The sequence below is a fragment of the Phyllostomus hastatus genome, unplaced genomic scaffold (genome assembly GCF_019186645.2).
Source record: "Phyllostomus hastatus isolate PE091 unplaced genomic scaffold, TTU_PhHast_1.1 phas_scaffold_78, whole genome shotgun sequence".
Taxonomy (NCBI): Eukaryota; Metazoa; Chordata; class Mammalia; order Chiroptera; family Phyllostomidae; genus Phyllostomus; species Phyllostomus hastatus.
In genome coordinates, this window is record NW_025334041.1 from 46289628 (window position 1) to 46309398 (window position 19771).

Consider the following 19771-nt stretch of genomic DNA (forward strand, 5'->3'; position numbering starts at 1 on the left):
TCAACAGCTAGTACAGTGAAGTTGTCATTGTTCATACATGCTCATTCCAGTCCACTCTCCTTGGCTGCCAGGCTACACTGATGCCATTCAAACCATTCTTGTTATATTAACAATGGCTGGACTCTTTCCAGATAGACTTCATATATCATATTCTTCTTAGTAAGCATAGTGGTTAAGAGCACTGGATCTAAGATCAGACTGATTTTTTTCCCATCATAACTCCATCACTTACCAGCTATATGACCTTGAACATGTAACTATATATTCTTTGAGCCTCAGGTTTCTCAACTGCAAAATGGGGATATAACAAAACTCATATCAAAGTGTTTTTTTATGAATATTCATTCAAATAAACCATGTGCCTGGCATGTAGTAGTGAGTCCTTAATAAACATTAACTATTACTTTAATTAAAATAATACATATGTAGCTATATTAAGAGAGGAAAATTAAGAAATGTCAGATATGGAAATGGGGAATAATAATCCAGCACATGATAACTGAAATTTTTGTAGAAGGTTTAAGAACAAATGGAACATAAACAATATTTATTTTTTGTTTTTTTAAAAGATTTTATTTATTTATTCTTAGAGAGGGAAGGGAGGGAGATAGAGAGAGAGAAAGAAACATAATTGTGCAGTTGCTGGGGTTTATGGCCTGCAACCCAGGCATGTACCCTGGCCAGGAATCGAACCTGCAACACTTTGGTTTGCAGCCTGTGCTCAATCCACTGAGCAACGCCAGCCAGGGCTAATATTTATAAATATAAATATAAGAAAACATTCCAGGGCTCGAGGAAGACCTGAATCTGCAGATTGAGAGGGTTTACTGTGTTTCAGGAAAAAAAATCATGAAAATAACTGTAATCTAAACATATCAGTGTGCAATTTTTGAATTTCAAGAAAAACTAAAAATTATGGCAAGTATTTAGCAAGGGAAAAATATTTCTATGAAGAAATACAAAGTCAAGCTAGCCAATGACATCTCCATAAGATGAAGACCATACATCAATAAATTTTCAGGAGAAATGTTTGTGACTGAAAAATTGTAAGCCATATATGCCTAAAAAAATCAGAGTCATTCTCAAATTTGGAAAAGCTTAGAAAATATGTCATTTATAAAAAATCCTGAAAAATTTACTTACTATTATTCTGTAGCCAAGAAAGAAGAAAGAAAGAAAGAAAGAAAGAACAAAAGGAATCATTGTGAATACTGAAATCAGTTGTATACATTTAATTCTTAATTGTTGAAAATCAGTTTAGTAGAATGTACTGAGTAGAATGTAGTTGCAATAAATAAATATTAAGAGAGAAGATAAACACTAATTTAGTATTATAAAGTTGGTAGAAAATCCTAAATTATTTTTAAAAATAGCCTATGTGAGGAGTAGTAAGGAGAAAAATAATAAACAACTTAATTTTTTAACCAGAGGAGAAGGAATTAATAAGTACTGTTTCACTCTTCTGCTGATAATTACATACAGGCTCAATGTGTATTTAAAGCTGAAAGGTACTTATAAGTAGAATTAGAAGTACAACTATAACTTTCAAAAAGCATAGGAACTGCAAATTGTCATGCATGATGGGTGAATTTTAAGGCATATAAATTATACATCAATAAAGCTGTTTTTAAAAGTCACAGGAATAAAATATAATCCATGTTACAGAAGACAAACTACAAAGGAAAGAGCAAGGTATTATACCAGATAAAAATCTTAAAGCATGATGATGAGATTAAAACCCAGCATTCACTTATGACTGTATTCAGGTTATGACTATAAGTTAAAACAAGTGTTATTCATCTATGTACTGACCAAAATTTACAGATCAAGTCAATTAAATAACAAGGGAGTTCAGCAGAATGCTGTATGTCAGAGCAGATGTTAAATAGAACAATAATTTTTTTAAAAAGAAAAAATACAGTGACTCAAAAAGGCCTACTACTTTTGAGCTTCTAGCATTTCCCTCATATATGCTTAAAAGTTTTTTTTATATTCCCATATTATGCTACCCAATACATAAAGATCCATGACTATTGTCTTTTTATTGTGGACTATAGCCCTTATCAATGTAAATGATCCCCTTTTCTCCATTTACTGTTTTTTACCTTCCTTGCATCCATTCTGAGTGCTCCCTCTCTCCTTCTGTCCTTCCTTTCCTTTGCAACATGCAGTTATTGAGTATTTAGTCTGTAGCAGGCACTTCACTTGTTTTGGATATAAAGTTGTAAGTAAAACAAACATGGTCCCTGCTCTCATGGAACTTAAAATCTAATGGCAAATTAAGATTGTAATTCCTGTTTTCATTGTTTTCCTGATAAATATCTGCTCATCCATTTACTATAAAACATTTTACAAATGAATAATGTTAAGTTGATTTTGACTTGAAAAAAATCCAATCTCATTCATGGAAGGCTTGGTGTTGGGTAAATATTATTGCTTCTATTGGAACAGATGCTTTGGAAAGATGAGACACTAATTTGATTAAAACTGCCAAAGATTAGCATAAAAGAGTACACCCTCATTCATTATTTAAATTAGCCTTAGGAAAGAAATTGTGGGGCAGACAAAAGTATATTTTGTTCCCTATGCCTGCTGTGGGTCCCTAGACCCCATTCTTGGATACTTAGACCTCCCTTACCCCACCATACATTCACCCTTCTACTCGATATTGGCTCCTCAGACTCATTCAGGCACATGGATGCAAAGAAAATTCTTGATTGTCTAGGGAACAGTTCTCAGTGTTTTCCCTGGACCAGTACCATCAGCATCACCAGGGAATTTTGTTAGAAATGCAAATTCTTGGGCTGTGGTCCATATCAACTAAATCAGAGACTCTGGGGCCCAACAGTTTATGTTTAACAGGTTCTTCAGCTGATTCTGATCTAATGGTTCTCAGTCTTGCTGCATACTGAGTCAGTCACCTGGGTACCTTTGCTAACTACTGATGCCAGGGTCCCACTTCCCATGATGCTGCCTTTAATTGTTCTTGGATGTATACTGAGCATCAAGAGCTCTGAACCTGTGCAGCAAAGTACCACCGCCTAGATCTTTACTAACTGTCATTCTCTGTATACCCCATTTCCGATACCCCATTCTATATATCCTATGTCCAATTTCTACAAAGAAATCTGAAAAACAAAACTGCCAGCTTCATTAACTTTCATACTGTGGTGAGATGGTAGGCAAAGTGCTTGCCTGGGCTTCCAGACAGATGGCCCTGATTACTGTTCAGGACTCCAGCACTTACCTGCTGTGTGATTGTCAGCAGGTTATCTCACTTCCTTATGGCTCAGTTTTCTCATCTGAAAGTATTAATCAAAATGCTTGTTACATACTTATCATGTGTCAGCCACTCTTAAAGACATTTTAAATGCAATAATTAGTGTACTGTTCACAGTTGTTCTATGAAGTATGTATGTACACTATTTGCCTCATTTCACAGATGAGAAAACTGAGGAACAATGAGGCACTACTATCTCACAGGACCAGGCTTCAAGTCCAGGCTGTCTACTTCTATGTGCACGTTCCTGACCAGCATGCCATAATGCCTCATCATAATGATAGTATCAATTGGACCTCATGAGGTTTTTGTGAGGATCAGTTGTAGTAATGAACGTAAAACTCCCTAGGAGTGCTTTAATATCTGTGCCTTTCCTCCTGGGAATTGTGATATTTTACTATCAATTCCTCTAGAGGCTTCTGTTTAACACAGTAACTCTGATGCAGAGGTTTCAGGGGCCAAGAGAAACTATGGGTGGGATCTTGGGCCATAGGACTGTCAGTTCCTCTTACAAATTAGTGGCTTCCTAATCTGCTTAGACATAGGCTGGCCTTGTCAATCATCATTGAAGTTAATTTTTAAGAAGGTACCTGCTAATCTGTCCCTGTGAGTATACTTTTACCCAGATACTCAGATGAACCAGCATTTCAAGAACTTCCATTTAACAGTTTTTGCCCTGAGATCTTAGGATTTCATTAGCATCTGCAGATTAAATACACAGCACCTGGCTTCTCTTTCAAAGTGTTGCTACAAAGGAAATGATCTTGTCTCCCAAGGCTCGAGATTTTAAATTTATTTGATTTCTGGATGGAAAAATATTGCTCTGTAAGCCTGGACCTTGTTGCTAGTTTGATTCTCTTTTTGATGGTATTTAAAGTCTTTTTTAAAAAATTGTTGTTCAAGTACAGTTTTCTGCCTTTTACCCCCATCCCACCCCCCCAGCTCCCTCCCCATTTCCACCCCCCACCTTGTTATTGTCCATGTGTCCTTTATACTTGTTCCTGCAAATTGTTTACCTTCTTCCCCTGAAATTCCCTCCCCTCTGGTCACTGTCATCAACAAATCAAACAAATAAGCAAAATATAACCAAAGACACTGAAACTGAGTACAGGCTGACAGTGATGGTATTTAAAGTCTTAAGGCAAGAAAGCAGTGGTTAGTTTTTCTTTCTTTGTCTTGTCAAAGGGGGAATAGATATCTTATGGACCCTCATTAAAGTTAGTACTGAATCTTGAATATACATAGATCTCATTTCTGTATGCCTTGTGGAATCCTTTTCAAGCATGCCATTGGTTATCTGACCTCAGCAATGGATTTCTTTCAGCAATCAGGAGGGCTTCTTATGAATTCTGGAAGTTCAGCTGACATGAATATTGCTCATCTGTCTGTCCCTTTCCCACCTGCAACCTATACCAGTGAAAGAAATGGAAAAGAGAGAAATTTTGAATAATTAGAGCAGAGAATGTGGGAAGAATAAGTTAAGTAGCAGACAATAATGATGACCAAGGAAACTAACTGAAACCAGCAATGAGGGTGCTGAGAATGGAAGAAGCAGAGACCTAGTTAATAAGCATGTTTGAAAATGGTTTTGACTGCAGAAATTGAGGTAGAATAAAAAATTAAGAATAAAGTGGAGATAGAAGACTAGACAGAGAATAAAGGGGAACAGGAAGGATTAGGAATCTTTTTAGACAGTTATTTGGATGCCAAATTCCACAGTAACCTGTTTGATGCTGACACAATAAATACAAAATTGGGTAGCAGAGTCAAGAGGTAGTGGCAAAACCAAGATGTCCCAAACTTTGGTCAGAGCAGTTATGTGTGAAGTCGATTTGAGGGACTTAAATAAAACCAAAGACTAAAGAATAAACATATTAAAAGAGGGTTTGTTCAGAAATGGCACAGACTAAAAGAAGAATCAGCAGCCCTAAGTGTTTTGGCTCAGTTGGTTGGGCATCACCCTGAAAAGTGAAAGGCCATCGGTTCAATTCCTGGTCAAGGCATATGCCTGGATTACAGGCCAGGTCCCCAGTTGAGGCACATGCAAGAGGCAACTGATTGATGTTTCTCTCAGACACCGGTGTTTCTCTCTGTCCCTTTGTCTCTTACTAAAAATGAATAAATGAAATCGTTAAGAAAAGTAAAAGAGGAATCAGCAGAGAGGATCTTGGTGACAACTATTTGAACTTTCTCAGGAGAGGGAAATATTTCTCACCAGAAGGTCAACAGCAGTAAGAAAATGAAGTCTTAGTTGTGTTTTGCAGTGAGGAATTCTACAAGTACCTTAGTCTAGTTGAAATGGTCTAGTTGAAAATCCACAGCTTCTGAGCACATAGGTACTGAATGTCTAGCTTCCTGAGCTCTGCCAATGCAGAACCACTTTCCCAAATCCTCTCCCTTCTCAATGAATTCTCAAGCTCAGGGAAAACCTGTGCTCTATAGGTCAAGCCACTTCCTCTTCTTGTTTAGGCTTCAGCCCCAGCTGGGCATTGTGACCATAACTCCTGACTGGGCTCAACATTTCAAAAAAGGCTGAAATAGCCCCCCAGGAAGCACAAGGAAGGTTCTTATTCCCTCCCTGTCCTCTAACCTCCCACCCCCAACCTGCTCCTTCGGGTGAGGAAAACCTTAGATCTTACATGGGAAGATTACTTTCATATTATTATTATTTTTCTTTTTTTCACATTTTTTACTGTTGTTCAAGTACAGTTGTCTCCATTTCCCCCCACCACTCCCCTGCACCTCAGCTGTCCCTGCTTCCCCCCTCGATCCTACCCCCTTTGGTTTTGTCCATGTGTCCTTTATCAATGTTCCTGAAAACCCTTTCCCCTTTTCCCCCCATTATCCCCTCCTAACTCCTCTTGTTTTCACTGTCTCTAGTTATATTTTGCTTGCTTATTTGTTCTGTTGATTAAGTTCCACTTATAGGTGAGATCATATGGTATTTGTCTTTCAGCACCTGGCTTATCTCACTCAGTGTAATGCTCTCCAGATCCATCCACGTTGGTGCAAAGGGTAGGATCTCCTTCTTTCTTTCTGCTGCATAGTATTCCATTATGTAAATGTACCATAGTTTTTTGCTCCACTCATTTACTGATGGGCATTTAGGTTGCTTCCAACACTTGGCTATTGTAAATTGTGCTGCTATGAACATTGGGGTCCATAGGTTCTTTTGAAGTGGTATTTCATGATTCTTAGGGTATACTCCCAGCAGTGGATTTGCCTGGTTAAAAGGCAGTTCCATTTTTAGTTTTCTGAGGAAATTCCATACTGTTTTCCACAGTGTCTGCACCAGTCTGCATTCTCGCCAACAGATATCTGGGATTTCCTTTTCTCTGCATCCTCTCAAACACTTGTTTATTGATTTGTTTATGATGGCCATTGTGAGTGGTGTGAAGTGGTATCTCTTTATGGTTTTAATTTGCATCTGTCTGATGGTTAGTGGTGCTGAGCATCCTTTTGTGTGTCTCTGAGCCCTTTGTTTGACCTCCTTGGAGAAGTGTCTATTAAAGTCTTTTGCCAATTTTTTAATTGGGTTGTTTGTCTTTTTTGAGTGGAGTCATGTGAATTCTTTATATATTTTATTATTATTTTCACATTATTCCTAAAGCAACAAAAATAAAGCAGGAATTAACCATTTACTAGATTCTCAAGCTTCAGTAGCCCAGTCATTAAACATGAATTTTATAACAGTTCTCATTGTCCTTTTTTTGTGCTCACCTGATGAATTTCTCAAAAGGATTTGTGTGCCCAGGTGGATCTACCTACAGAGTACTAGGTAGAAAATGCACTAGACCTGTTGATTTAATTATTGTGATCCTCATGGACCACAATATAGTTCTTATTATAAATTAATAAGTTGGCATGCTGATCTCTATGAGCTGGGTTAATGAGAAGCTGTCCGAGAGATATGGCCCCACTTATATGCTGACAGGCTATCTTTAAGCCAAGTCTGCAAAGCTGAAGGCTAGACTGGCACCAGGGTAAAATCACCAAGATAATGATTATCTCTTTAGAAGGCATCTTGGTAGGCAGCCAGCCTGCCTCCCCTAGTGACACTTGAGCTCTCTGGGAGAATGGATTTCATCATTTATGCATGCATTCACTCACTCATTCATTCACCCACTCATGTACCAATTCTCTCATTCATTCTCTCAAGAAATAGAGTTTTACTTTAATGCTAGAGTGAGCTAAGCTAACTGCATTTAAACTATGTCTAATGCTGTGAACTATATAAGTGGTTCTAAACTGAAGACAAATGCATCAACTGTCACATCCTGTTCTTTTGTTTTTTCTAGTATAGAAGTTTTAAAATGTGTACCTTAAAAAATTTTAAAGGAGGGAGCATTTCTGGAATGGACCTCCGAAAACTGAACCTCCATAAAAGCGATAAGAACACTGGCAAAAGTTATCAAAACCAACATTTTGAGCTCTGAAAATCAACCAAAAGCTTGCAAAAATCTGAGAAGCAGCTCTTTAAGAAAAACAGCTGAATCTAAATAAGAGCAGAGAGCTTTATGGCATTTTTATTTGTCTTATACTCACCCGACCCCAGCTCGGTAGTAGACTTAAATAGTGGCAACCTGACAGCTATGGTAGTTATGCAAACCAGCAGCCTAGCAGCCACTGGAGTGGGCATAGCAGGTGAGGAAAGCTTCAAAAAGTCCCATCTCCAGAGCATTGCCATTCTTTGACCTGTCTTACAGTTTCATGGAAAAGCTCTGTTCACAGGGCACTGTTATTATTTGATCCTATTCAGGGCTTACTCTGCAGAAAACTATCCCTGAGGAATGTGTACAAAACAATTATTGGCAACTATTTAATACCACACATGCCTGAGGCTGCAATGCCAATTGGGGCAAAGAAGACCCTGCATAAAAAGTAAAAGATAATTGTGAGGAAAAAGATGTCCATGGGAGAGCTCTGCCATACATAGTCCTGGGACTCTAGAAGGTCACACACATATGCAAGGCTATTATCATGTCAGTAAAGACCAGTGAATGTCCAAATTACTTAATGATGGTTTATGTAGAGGCTCTGTACAAACAGGAAGTGAAGGCACTAAGGCAGACTTACAGACTTTCAGAGCATTGCCAGTGTGGCCCACAACACACACAGGGCCCCATGGCAAAGGCAGGGTAACTGTGAATTCAAGGCAATTAAGAAAATCTTTATTCAGTTGCTGACCTTTAAGCTAATTGAGCCTCCTGTAGAAGAATGAAATTTGGCCTCCTACATCACACCATAAACAAAAATTAACTCATTGTAGATCAAAGACTGAAATGTTAAAACTAAACTATAAAACTCTTAGAAGAAAATATAAATATGGTGAAAATACAGCTCACAGAATGAGGGAAAAATATGTCTGTTAAAATATCATACATCTAGTATCCAGGATATATAAAAAAATTCATAAGTTATCAATAAATGACAACCCAATTTAAAAATGGAAAAAGATCTGGACATTTCTCCAAGAAAGATATACAAATAATAAATGAACACATGAAATGATACTCAGCATCATTAGTCATCAGTGAAATGCAAATCAAAACCTCAATTAGATACCACTTCACACCTACTGGGATGGCAAGAATAAAAAAGTCAGATAATAACAAATATTGTCAACAATGTGGAGAAATCAAAACGCTTATACACTGCTGGTGAGGATCTAAGATGGAAAATAGTTTATCAGGACTTCTTCAAACAGTTAAACATAGATTTACCATATAACCTATCAATTCCTCTCCTAGGTATGTACATAAGAGAAATGAAAACATATGTCCACACAAAAACTTGTACACATTTACAGTAGCCAAAAAGTGTGGAAAAATACCAAACAATGTTCATCAACTGATAATAGATAAAACACAATGTTGTATGTTTGTACAATGGAATATTATTCAGCAATGACAAGAAATGTTACAACATGATGAATATTGAAAACATTACACTGAGTGAAAGAAGCCAGCCACAAAAGACCACATATCATAAGATTCAATTTGTATGGAATTTCCAAAACAGACAAATCTGGGGAGGCTTAGAGTAGGAGGAATGAGGTGACTGCTAATGGGTGTGAGTTTTAGGGAGGGAGATAATAATATTCTAAATTAATCAGATAGTAGCAATGGCTATATAACTCTCTGAAATACTAAAAACTGATTTATATACTTTAAAGGAATAAATTGTGTGATATGTGAATTTTCTCTCAATAAAGATATTATTTAAAAATTCTGATTTAATGATTTGGCAAAGAAAGCTAAAAGTCTATCTAATTTAGTAGTTATCAACTTTACACCAAATCACCTGGACAACCTTATTAAAATGCAAGTCTGATTCAGTAGGTCTAGGATGGGGCCTGAGATACATTTCTCAAGAGCTCTCATGTAATGTTGATGCTTCTGGTCCTCAAATTGATAGACTTGCAAAAAAAAAGTTTGGAAAGATAACTTCAAAAATATTATCAACTAGTGGGCCTGGTGATATAATTTAGGTAATTTTAATTTTTTATACCCTTCCAAGTTTTCTGATTCTTTGAAAACTGTTTCTTTTTTCTTAATTATCATAAATAATTTAATAGTAACTTCTAAAAAAAATGAATCTTCTGACAGCATGTTATGTTTGTTTTAGGCTAGTTTTCGTTTACTATCCTATATTTTTAGAAGGAGAATTAATTTTGTAACAAAATTATGGATGAAAATCTAAATATATATACTCATTGATTTTATATTTCCTTTTTAAATGTTCTAGTTAGCATTAATAAGGCAATTGAGATTAATTAGTTATAATTACTAGTCATCATTTTCTGAGGATTCAACCCTGCCACACACTGTGATTGGTTCTCGCTCGGAGAGCTAATTTTAATATCACAGTTACCCAACATCCCCTGTATACCTCACTGCCTGGAAGACATGGAGGAAGAAAGGATTCTAAAGATTTGATGTACAAGAAGCTTAGTTATTTTATTAAGTACTGAATAGCTTACTAAATAATAAGGCTCATTTTAATATGACTAACAAATGGATATTTTGTGATTAAATCCATTTTTTTTCTAAATTGTGTGTCCATAGTTAAAAAAGTGAACCTGTGGTTAGTCATTTCAGAGCAGCTTAGCTGCCATTGTGATAGCTGGATTCTTCTGTCTGCTCACATGCTTTCCACATTCTGTTGAGGACATGCAGTGACTTACCTGTCCTCCAGCCAGCCTGCCATTTACTGTCACTTGTATCATTACAGGCAATGATTTTTTTTCTGAAACTGGCAGCTAGTTTCTTTGCCTCTTACTCTCAGATTTTCTCTTCCATTCTTACCCCAGAGACACTCTCCGTGATTTTATCTACTTAGTTATTAGAAGGACCCACTGACTGATAGGAAAAGCAGTAGTCACAGGAAGTGGGAGTAATTGTGCAACCGATGGAAGAAATAAATTGCCTGCCACTGAGATATTGTCTTCTGCAATTTTTCTGTCTCAATTTCTGCTCAGTTCCAAACATACTTTATGAGAACTTTCCTAGGGCAGAAGGTGATTTCATATACTGGATTAACTCATAATGACATTCTTTGTTTCTTAATGTTTATGGAGTTCAGGTAGCTTTAGATTTTACAACACCCTACAAAATGAGACAGCTTTTTAATACATTTGTATTTATTAATAAAGGTTCTTACTGACTAAAAGTGATAAAAATAGGCAAGTAAACCTAAATACCAAAAGAGAACTTCAGGGTTGTCCTGCTGGCCTCATGAACAGAAGGCAGGTGGACTTGAAGGAAGGATGTATATTGAAAAACCACCTATGCTCCTGTTCTTCATTCTTCTCTTTGTGGAGCACCTTCCCTGCCCTTGGGTCCACATGGTAGAAAACATGGCCACTCCATTGCCTTTGAATTTATGTGCTCATAAACCTGTAGGTTCATCCACACTAAGAGGGACCAGTTCTTACCGAGACCTGTTCCAGATTCCAGGAAAAAGAACTGGCCCAGTTTTTTTTTCAGTTGCCCACCTTAAGTTAGGGTCACATTGTACAGAATGGCTTCCAAAGACCCACTGGTACAGAAGGACATGAATTAAATCAAATGCATAGAAATGAAGATGAAACAAAATGACACAAAATAACATTGACGCAAGAGAAATAATAGATAGAAATGAAAGTCTCCAGAGTATGGTTAGGGTAGATACTGGAGAAAGTTGGTATAAGAGGCTGATCAACTGAGTGAAAGCAAAGGGCACAGCTGGCAAGGATAGAGTTCTGATGCTGTAACTCCCAGTTCATTAAAGGAAGGAATAACAGTGCTATAATATTAAAGGTTCATCAAAGCTCAATTTAGGGAAATCAGAGGCTTCCTCTTTGCTCCAACACATACTCTTCATTAGAGCACTGTGTTTATACCATGAAGTATTGTACAAAAGCATGATAATGAAGAGTTAAGGGGGGAAAAGTTGAAAAAGGAGATTTTCTTCTCTTTTTCATTGTCATGTTTTGCTTGGTTGGGTTAAAAACAACAGATTAATATACCCAAGGAGTCCCAATTAAACCTGGACATCAAAGAAGACTCTAAACAAAATCAAATGTGAAAATATATATTAGAGCATAAAGAACATTCTAATAGACCTTGGGACACATTTAATTTAAAGAAAATAAGAACAATCTAACAATACCAGAGGGGATGGGGGAGGGGACAGAGGGGAGAAGGGTTTTCAGGAACTACTATAAAGGACACATAGACAAAACCAAAGGGGAGTGTGGAAGCAAGGGAGGGAGGTGGGTTTGGAGGGGTTGGGGGGTGGAGTGGGTAGAAAATACAACTGTACTTGAACAACAATAAAACAATTTAAAAAGTAAAGTAACTAGTACCAAGTGAACTTTCCAAAAAAATTATATAAATTCTCTTAAAGTAAAAATTATAGGCTATAATTTTATACCACATGGCATTCTTATATTAAGAAATATGCATAGCTGTAACACCAAGAATAGAGAATCTACTCTTCATAAAAGCTACATATTCTTGTATCACAGCTCCTGTCACACCTATTTGTTTGTCTGGTTTTCTCCCTTGCTGGCTTTTGCATCTTGAGAGCCTGAAATAAGTTTCATTTGTTTGATATCCCCAGTGTTTGATATCCCCAGGGTCTGACATATAGTACTTACTTAAAAATAGTCAAGTCCCTTTCTAATGCCTGGGGGTATAGTCTCAGCTGGGAAGAAAACCCTGGTTTTCTGAAGCTTCTGTATGCTGCTCAAAGGAGGCAAAGAGCTAGGGGGATATGTCATTTGCTGTGGAGTTTTCTGAGGGAAGAGAGTTTCTGTGAGCAGGCCCTGATATCTCAGAAAGTGAGGACATTGGGGTTCTCAGGTGGTCAAAGCTCTGGTGCAGCTTCAGGGTGCTGGAGTAAACATCTAGGTACTAAACTGTTTGAAAACAGACAGTGTTGGTATGTTGTGCAATTTTAAATTTGAGATTTAAGATTTTATTTAAGATTTAAGATTTTTATTTATCCCTTATTATTGCTCTGATGATCACATCTACTTTATAACTGGGTGATATCAGAGCAAATCAAGAATTCCATTATGTTCTCTTCTTAAGGCAATTACGTTACCTTGGAGTAGCTACCTGAGATTCCCAAGGGTAGTGAAGGCTATATACTCTATGAGAGAATTTTAACTAGACCTGCCATATACTTTAATGGGTTAATATCTTTGATCAGTCATCCAGGGTCGAGTTACTTACTGAAGTTCGAAGACAACATGGATTGTCAGCTGTGATCATGGACAAGAGAAATGCCTGAATCCGCCAATTAATTTTTGTTAACAACAGTTTGACATAAATTATATTGCAATGTAAGTTGAATCTGGCAGACTTTGATTAATGGTAGAATATAATTAACTTCTATCTGGTAGGTCAATTCTTTCAGTTACCCGGGGTCATATTTTTAAGGTTATTCATCCTGATAATCTATCTAGTTGTCATTTTGTTAAAGAAAATAAAATATTCTACATAGACCATACTGAGGTTCTTTAGTTTATGCGTAATGCTTGCCTAGAAATTCTAGTTTCCTATTACCTGTCATCTAATTTTTATTAGATTTCATAAGTGGTAAATGAAGAAATCTAGAAATTTGACCACCAAAACAATATTCTTTTTACTCAGCTATACTAACAAACTCAAATATCTTTTATTACTATCTAAACTGGCCTAGTATCCATAATTTCTGTAAAAACCATGGACATTTCAAAAATTTTTTGAAAATATTTAATCTCATTTTTCTCTAAAACTTTCCTAAGAACTGTCGATTCTTGCATTATAATCATTTAGAATTGTTTTCATAATTTCTCTCCATTGGTGAGGACAGCCACCATCTATAAAGGTTTACTGAATTCTCACTGTGCCTTATTACATTGTTGTAAGTAATTTAGAGCTATTAATTTTATATTTACAACTATACTGGAGTCCTCTAGCAGTAACAACATGCATATAATTTCCTTGGTTGTTGGAGAGGATGCCTAGGGCCAATTCTAGTCTGGGGCTGGCCCTGCTGGGTCATTCCATCTCTTCCCTGTCAGTGGCAAGAACTCTCACTCACTATCTAGTGCTGTGATGTAGGACAACTTAATGAATTAGGTGTGGAAAAAATCAAGATATTCAGCTGAAAACTCTAGCCACAATAGGACATGGCTATTTTAGGTCCACTTCTAGCTAGCATTTATCCCAAATTAGTTATGAGGACCCTTGAGATTGTTAGAGGAAAAGAAAGTCTGAGAGAAAGTATTTTTGAGCATTTTTCAAAAGTTGTAGGATGGAATTTTAAAAAACATATTTGGTATAGTCTTTAAGCTAACACTTCATTAAATAAAAAAAGCCAAGTCAATTTCAGCAGTGTTCAGAAGACCAGAAAATAATTTGTATTTATCAAATAGAAAAGGGCAGAGACCAATGGAGAAGAAAAACTAATGAGTGTATCCTTTTGGATGAGTTAGAATTTGAAGAACAATAGCAGAAATTTCAAACTTGAATACATTTTATTGAAAGAACAAGAAGCTATCTGGTGTAAGAGACTTTTCAAAAATTAAACTTAGGGAACAGAATATTTAGAAATCACAAGTCAAAATAAACTAGATTTATACTAAAAACAGCCATAAATAAACTTACACATTCTGTTTTTTCCTGTTCTTATTTGAGTGGCCCACTGTGGATTTTTCATTAAGAGAAAGATTCAGAAGATTAAAGAAAAAATCCAGTGAAGAGAAAACAAATAATACAAATTATTAAGGGAACAATGGAATTAATTAACCAGGAAAGATAAAAGTAGCAAAGAATGCCTACCTCTGCTTTGAAGTTACTCAAGGGAGTGATAATAATGGTTTACAAATATTTAAAAGGTGTAAAACACCAAGAAGAAAGAGGAATTATTTAGCATGATGCCGTGTGTGTGTGTGTGTGTGTGTGTGTGTGTGTGTGTGTAATCAGAGATAACAGGATAAACTCAAAAAGATTACCAAAAAGGCTTCCAACAGTGAATACTTTGGTTAGCTGAATATTTAATCCCATTGATCTTTCTGAACAAATAAACACAAAAGGTCATCTTTGTTATTACTTAATAGTCTCCATAGTTAATCCACTAACAGCTCCAAATTCCAGAGAGGTGGGGAGACACCACAACCTAATTAAAGTTAAATGTATATAAAAGTTTTAATTAGCAAATTGTGTCTGGCTTACTTAGCCAAGGGCTTTTGCCAGTAGATTTCGCTTATGCTTTTCAGTTCACCTTATCTGGCACATTTTACTCTTTCTTGGAGACTTACAGGTTTTATTTATTTATTTTTAGAGAGAGGGGAAGGGAGGGAGAAAGAGAAGGTGAGAAACATCAATGTGTGGTTGCCTCTCAGGTGGCCCCTACTGGGGACCTGGCCTGCAACCCAGGCATGGGCTCTAACTGGAAATCAAACTGGCAACGCTTTGATTCACAGCCCATGCTCAATCCACTGAGCTACACCAGCCAAGGCTTTTTCTTGGAGACTTGAATATCTCACCCTGCAGAAACCTTTGCCACACAAATGAGCATTGGGTGTTTCACCGGGGTACTCCTGAAACAGGATGAGGATGCCTGTACCCATCCTAGCGCAGCAGTGTGATGGTATCCCAAGTTTACTTCTCTGTCTCACAAGGTAGACCATGGCATGGCATCCTTCAGGGCAAGGATCATGTCTTATTCATCCCTGCATCCCCAGCACTCTTAAGGCACTGTGCAGAGTAGGCACTTTGCAAAATTCTGTTACATCAGCAGTTCCCAACCTTTTAAACACCAGGGATCAGCTTTATGGAAGACAATTTTTCCACAGAGGACAATTTTTCCTCTACTGGGGTAGAGGGGATGGCTTTATAGCCTGCCACCAGATGCAGCTTAATTGTCACTTGCTACTTAGTGATAGGGTTTGATATGAGTCTACAAGCAACTGATTTTTTATGGTCTTGGGCAGTCAAACCTCTCTACTAATGATAATCTATATTTGCAGCTGCTCCCCAGTGCTAGCATCACCACCTCAGCTCCACTTCAGATCATCAGGAATTAGATTCTCATAAGGAGGGCACAACCTATATCCCCCACATGCACTGTTCACAGTAGGGTGCATGCTCCTATGAGAATCTAATGCCAAAGGAGATTTGACAGGAGGCAGAGCTCAGGCGGTAATGAGAGTGAAGGGAGCAGCTGTAAATACAGATGAAGCTTTGCTTCTTTGCCTACTGCTCACTTCCTCCTGTGTAGATCCTTTCATAACAGGCTACAAACTGGGGATTGGGGACCCTTGTGTTTCATGACTGACTGAGAAAAAAATGTAATTGTTGATGGAACTACTCACTTCTTCCTTTTGAATGCATTATTTTGATCTTTGGATAGGTTTTAATTCTCCAAGTTTAATTTATTTTTATTTTTAAAGTATTTTTATTGATTATGCTATTACAGTTTTCTCAATTTTCCCCCTTTTATCCCCCCTCCACCCTGCCCCCTCAACCCTCCAGCATACCCCCTTAGTTCATGTCCATGGGTTATACATATAAGTTTTTGAATCCTCTGTTTCCTATACCATTTTTATCTTTCCCCATCTATTTTATGACTACTGGTTATGCTTTTTTTTCCCCTGTGCCTTCTCCCCCCATTCCTCCCTTCCCCCTCCCCACTGAACTCCCTCTGTGTGATGTCCATTTCTCTGACTCTGTGCCTGTTTTGGCTGTTTGCTTAGGTTTTGTTTTCATTTCTTTTAGATTCATTTGTTCATAGTTGTGAGTTTGTTGTCATTTTACTGTTCGTATTTTTTATCTTCTTTTTTTCTTAGATAAGTCCCTTTAATGTTTCATATAATAAGGGCTTGGTGATGATGAACTCCTTTAACTTGACCTTATCTGGGAAGCACTTTATCTGCCCTTCCATTCTCAATGAAAGCTTTGCTGGATAGAATAATCTTGGTTACAGTAGTCCCTTACCTTTCATGACTTCAAATACTTCTTTCCAGCCCCTACTTGCCTGTAAGGTTTCTTTTGAGAAATCAGCTGATAGACTTATGGGGACTCCTTTGTAGGTAACTGTCTCCTTCTCTCTTGCTGCTCTTAGCATTTGCTCTTTGTCTTTAATCTTGGGTAACTTAATGATGATGTGCCTTGGTGTGTTCCTCTTTGGGTCCAACGTCTTTGGGACTCTCTGGGCTCCCTGGACTTCCTAGAAGTCTATTTCCTTTGTCAGATTGGGGAAGTTTTCCTTCATTATTTGCTCAAATAAGTTTTCAATTTCTTGCTGTTGCTCTTCTCTTCTGGCACCCCTATAATTCATGTATTGGAATGTTTCAGGTTGTCCCAGAGAATCCTCAGCCTGTCTTCAGTTTTTTGAATTCTTGTTTCTTCATTCTGTTTTGGTTAGATGTTTATTTCTTCCTTTTGTTCCAAATCATTGCTTTGAGTCCTGGTTTCCTTCTTGTCACTGTTGGTTCCCTGAATATTTTGCTTTATTTCATTTTGGGTATCTTTCATTTGTCCTTTCATTTTTTGACCAAGCTCAATCAGTTCTGTGAGCATTTTGATTACCAGGACTTTACATTCTCCATCAGTTAGGTTGGCAATGTCCTCATTGCTTAGTTCTGAGGTTTTGCTGTGTTCTTTCTTTGGGGCTATATTGCTTTGTCTTGGTGCACCAGTCTGGTTGTTCTGGTTGATTTTTTCTTTAATTCCTTGGTTGTCAGAGTTGCATGCAAGTTTATTTTCTGGTGTTTCTGGTTGTTTATCGATTTTAGACTGGTTGTTATACTCCTTTTAGTCATGAGAGGATGTGAAGGGTTTCTACCTACACCTCCATCTTGGCCTGAATTTGAATTCTCTGAGTATTAATACCATTTTTTAAAGCATGTTTAAAGTTTTCTTTGGGGGGAAAAAAAGTGGAGAGAGAAGATTGAAAAGTGAAACTTCAGGATCCTGCTAGAATGAGTCATGGTTTTGGTGGCACCTGAGACCAGAGCATGTCCTCAGTGAGCACAGGTGCTCTTACTCTCTCTTTATGGGATAGAAAACCTATAATGGAGGTGGCATTCCTGACCTTTGGCTAGAGCAGAGGTGAGAAACCTATAGCTACCAGGTCAAATCTGGTCCACCACCTCATTTTGTATAGCTCATGATCTAAGAATGATTTTTATATATTTAAATGGTTGAAAAAATAAAAAGAAGTGTTTTATGATATGTGAAAATTACATGAAATTCTATTTTGAGAGTCTATAAGTAAAGTTTTATTGGGACATAGTCATGTTCATTTGTTTACATGTTGCCTATGGCCTTTTTTGTGCTACAACAGCATAATTTGAGGAGTTGAGAATCACATGTCTTATAAACCTAAAGTGTTTATGTAGTCCTTTAAAGAAAAAGTTTGCTGAACTTACCCCAGAGAAATAATAGAGTTCTACCATATTGTTGAAAAGAATGGTATGTTGCATCTTGGTGAATAAGCTAAATCTTTAAACAGTTATTTTAATGAGATCATTTAGATAGTTAATTGTTTTCTGGTTTGCCTACTTTCTGTATTAGGTATTGGTGAAATAGCCAGTGTTTAAATATTTAAAACTAAACACTTTTTTAATTTTTCAAAATATAATTACATTTAATTAAACATCTTTAGAGGTAGACTCTTAGCCAAATGAGAGGCTTTTTAAAAAAAAATGCTTATGGGTTCATTAGAGATCAACAGTTTGAATATAGGTCCGTTTTTACTGAAGTAAAATTGATTGAGGAATGCTTGCTATATTTAGAGAGCATATTTTGAAAGGTAAAGTTTGACTTGTGAATCCAGGTTACTGATTTTTGACTCTCACTAGTTAAAGTAAATCACAGTAGTCACCTCTCCAGTCATAAAATGAATCAGAATTGAGTCATAAAAGTGTAAGATAAACTGCACTAGTTCAGACTAATACTTCTGTCTCCTTGGTTTCTTGCCTCTGCCTATGTCAGAGAAGAGCCTTTTTAGGCAACAGGGTAGCTGAGCTTCATGTTTCTGACCTAAAAAATTCCAGTAAGTAGGTGGTACTTTTCTTGCCAGTAACCAATTACCTATTTTGTACCTTCATCCTATGCTGCCTAATAGGAAGTGTAGATGAATTGAATTCATAGCTTATTATTAAGGTAGTTTAAACAAAAATAAACAAATAAACTTCTGTGGAATTACCTGTGTAAAGGAGGTGAAAATTAGGTTGTTCCCAAATGTATTGTTTCACCCTGGCCTATTGTTGATATCTGGCAATGAACTAATCAGGTCCATAAAACTTACTAAACATGTTGTCACATCCACTTTAGTTTCTTGGATTTTTAAGAAGTGTGTGTGATTTACTTGTTTTTAATAAATTCAGATAGGTAGTTTTTCAACAGCATTGATTCTATTTCAGACTTATTATTTTTTACTTAAGGTTAAATCATGAGATTTACTAATGTGTTTTTCCAATGATTAGATTTTGAGCTTAACAAAACAATTTCAGTACCACAGAATTATAGAAGGAAGCAAAAAATGACATTTTTATATTATTTTCTTCTAATTAATATTTTATGGTATATAAACTATTATTTCTCCTCCCTGTACTTTTACTTATTTATAATGTAGAACTGACTGAAAATAAAATGTTTTTCATTGCTGACTTTATTAGTACATTAATTCTTAATTTATCAGATGACCAGCAAAGTGAAAATAAAATCTAGATGTTCTCAAATAATGATAGCTGACATTTACTAGGAAATTATTACATGCCTGACATTCTCCTAAATGCTTTAAATAAAATTCTTTTTTATGATTATCCTCATTTTGTAAACTCAGCAAAGAGAAGATAAGTTGTCTAAAGTCACACAGTAACAGTGGATTCAGGATTCAAACTAATGCTTTAAATCAAAAGACTATGATTTTAATCACTATACTATATTCCCTCCCAATCATTATTTTTCTCACAACTTTTTAATTATAAATTTTGTTTTTACAACTCTG

General features: G+C 36.5%; 1 protein-coding gene and 1 pseudogene across 2 annotated transcripts in view; one reads left to right on the plus strand and one right to left on the minus strand.

Moving 5' to 3' along the window:
* LHFPL3 (LHFPL tetraspan subfamily member 3) overlaps window positions 1-19771 on the plus strand; it is a 621367-nt gene that overhangs the window by 56984 nt on the left and 544612 nt on the right. The window lies entirely within an intron of this gene.
* The window catches only part of LOC123812069, a 77258-nt pseudogene that overhangs the window by 56415 nt on the left and 1072 nt on the right, over window positions 1-19771 (minus strand).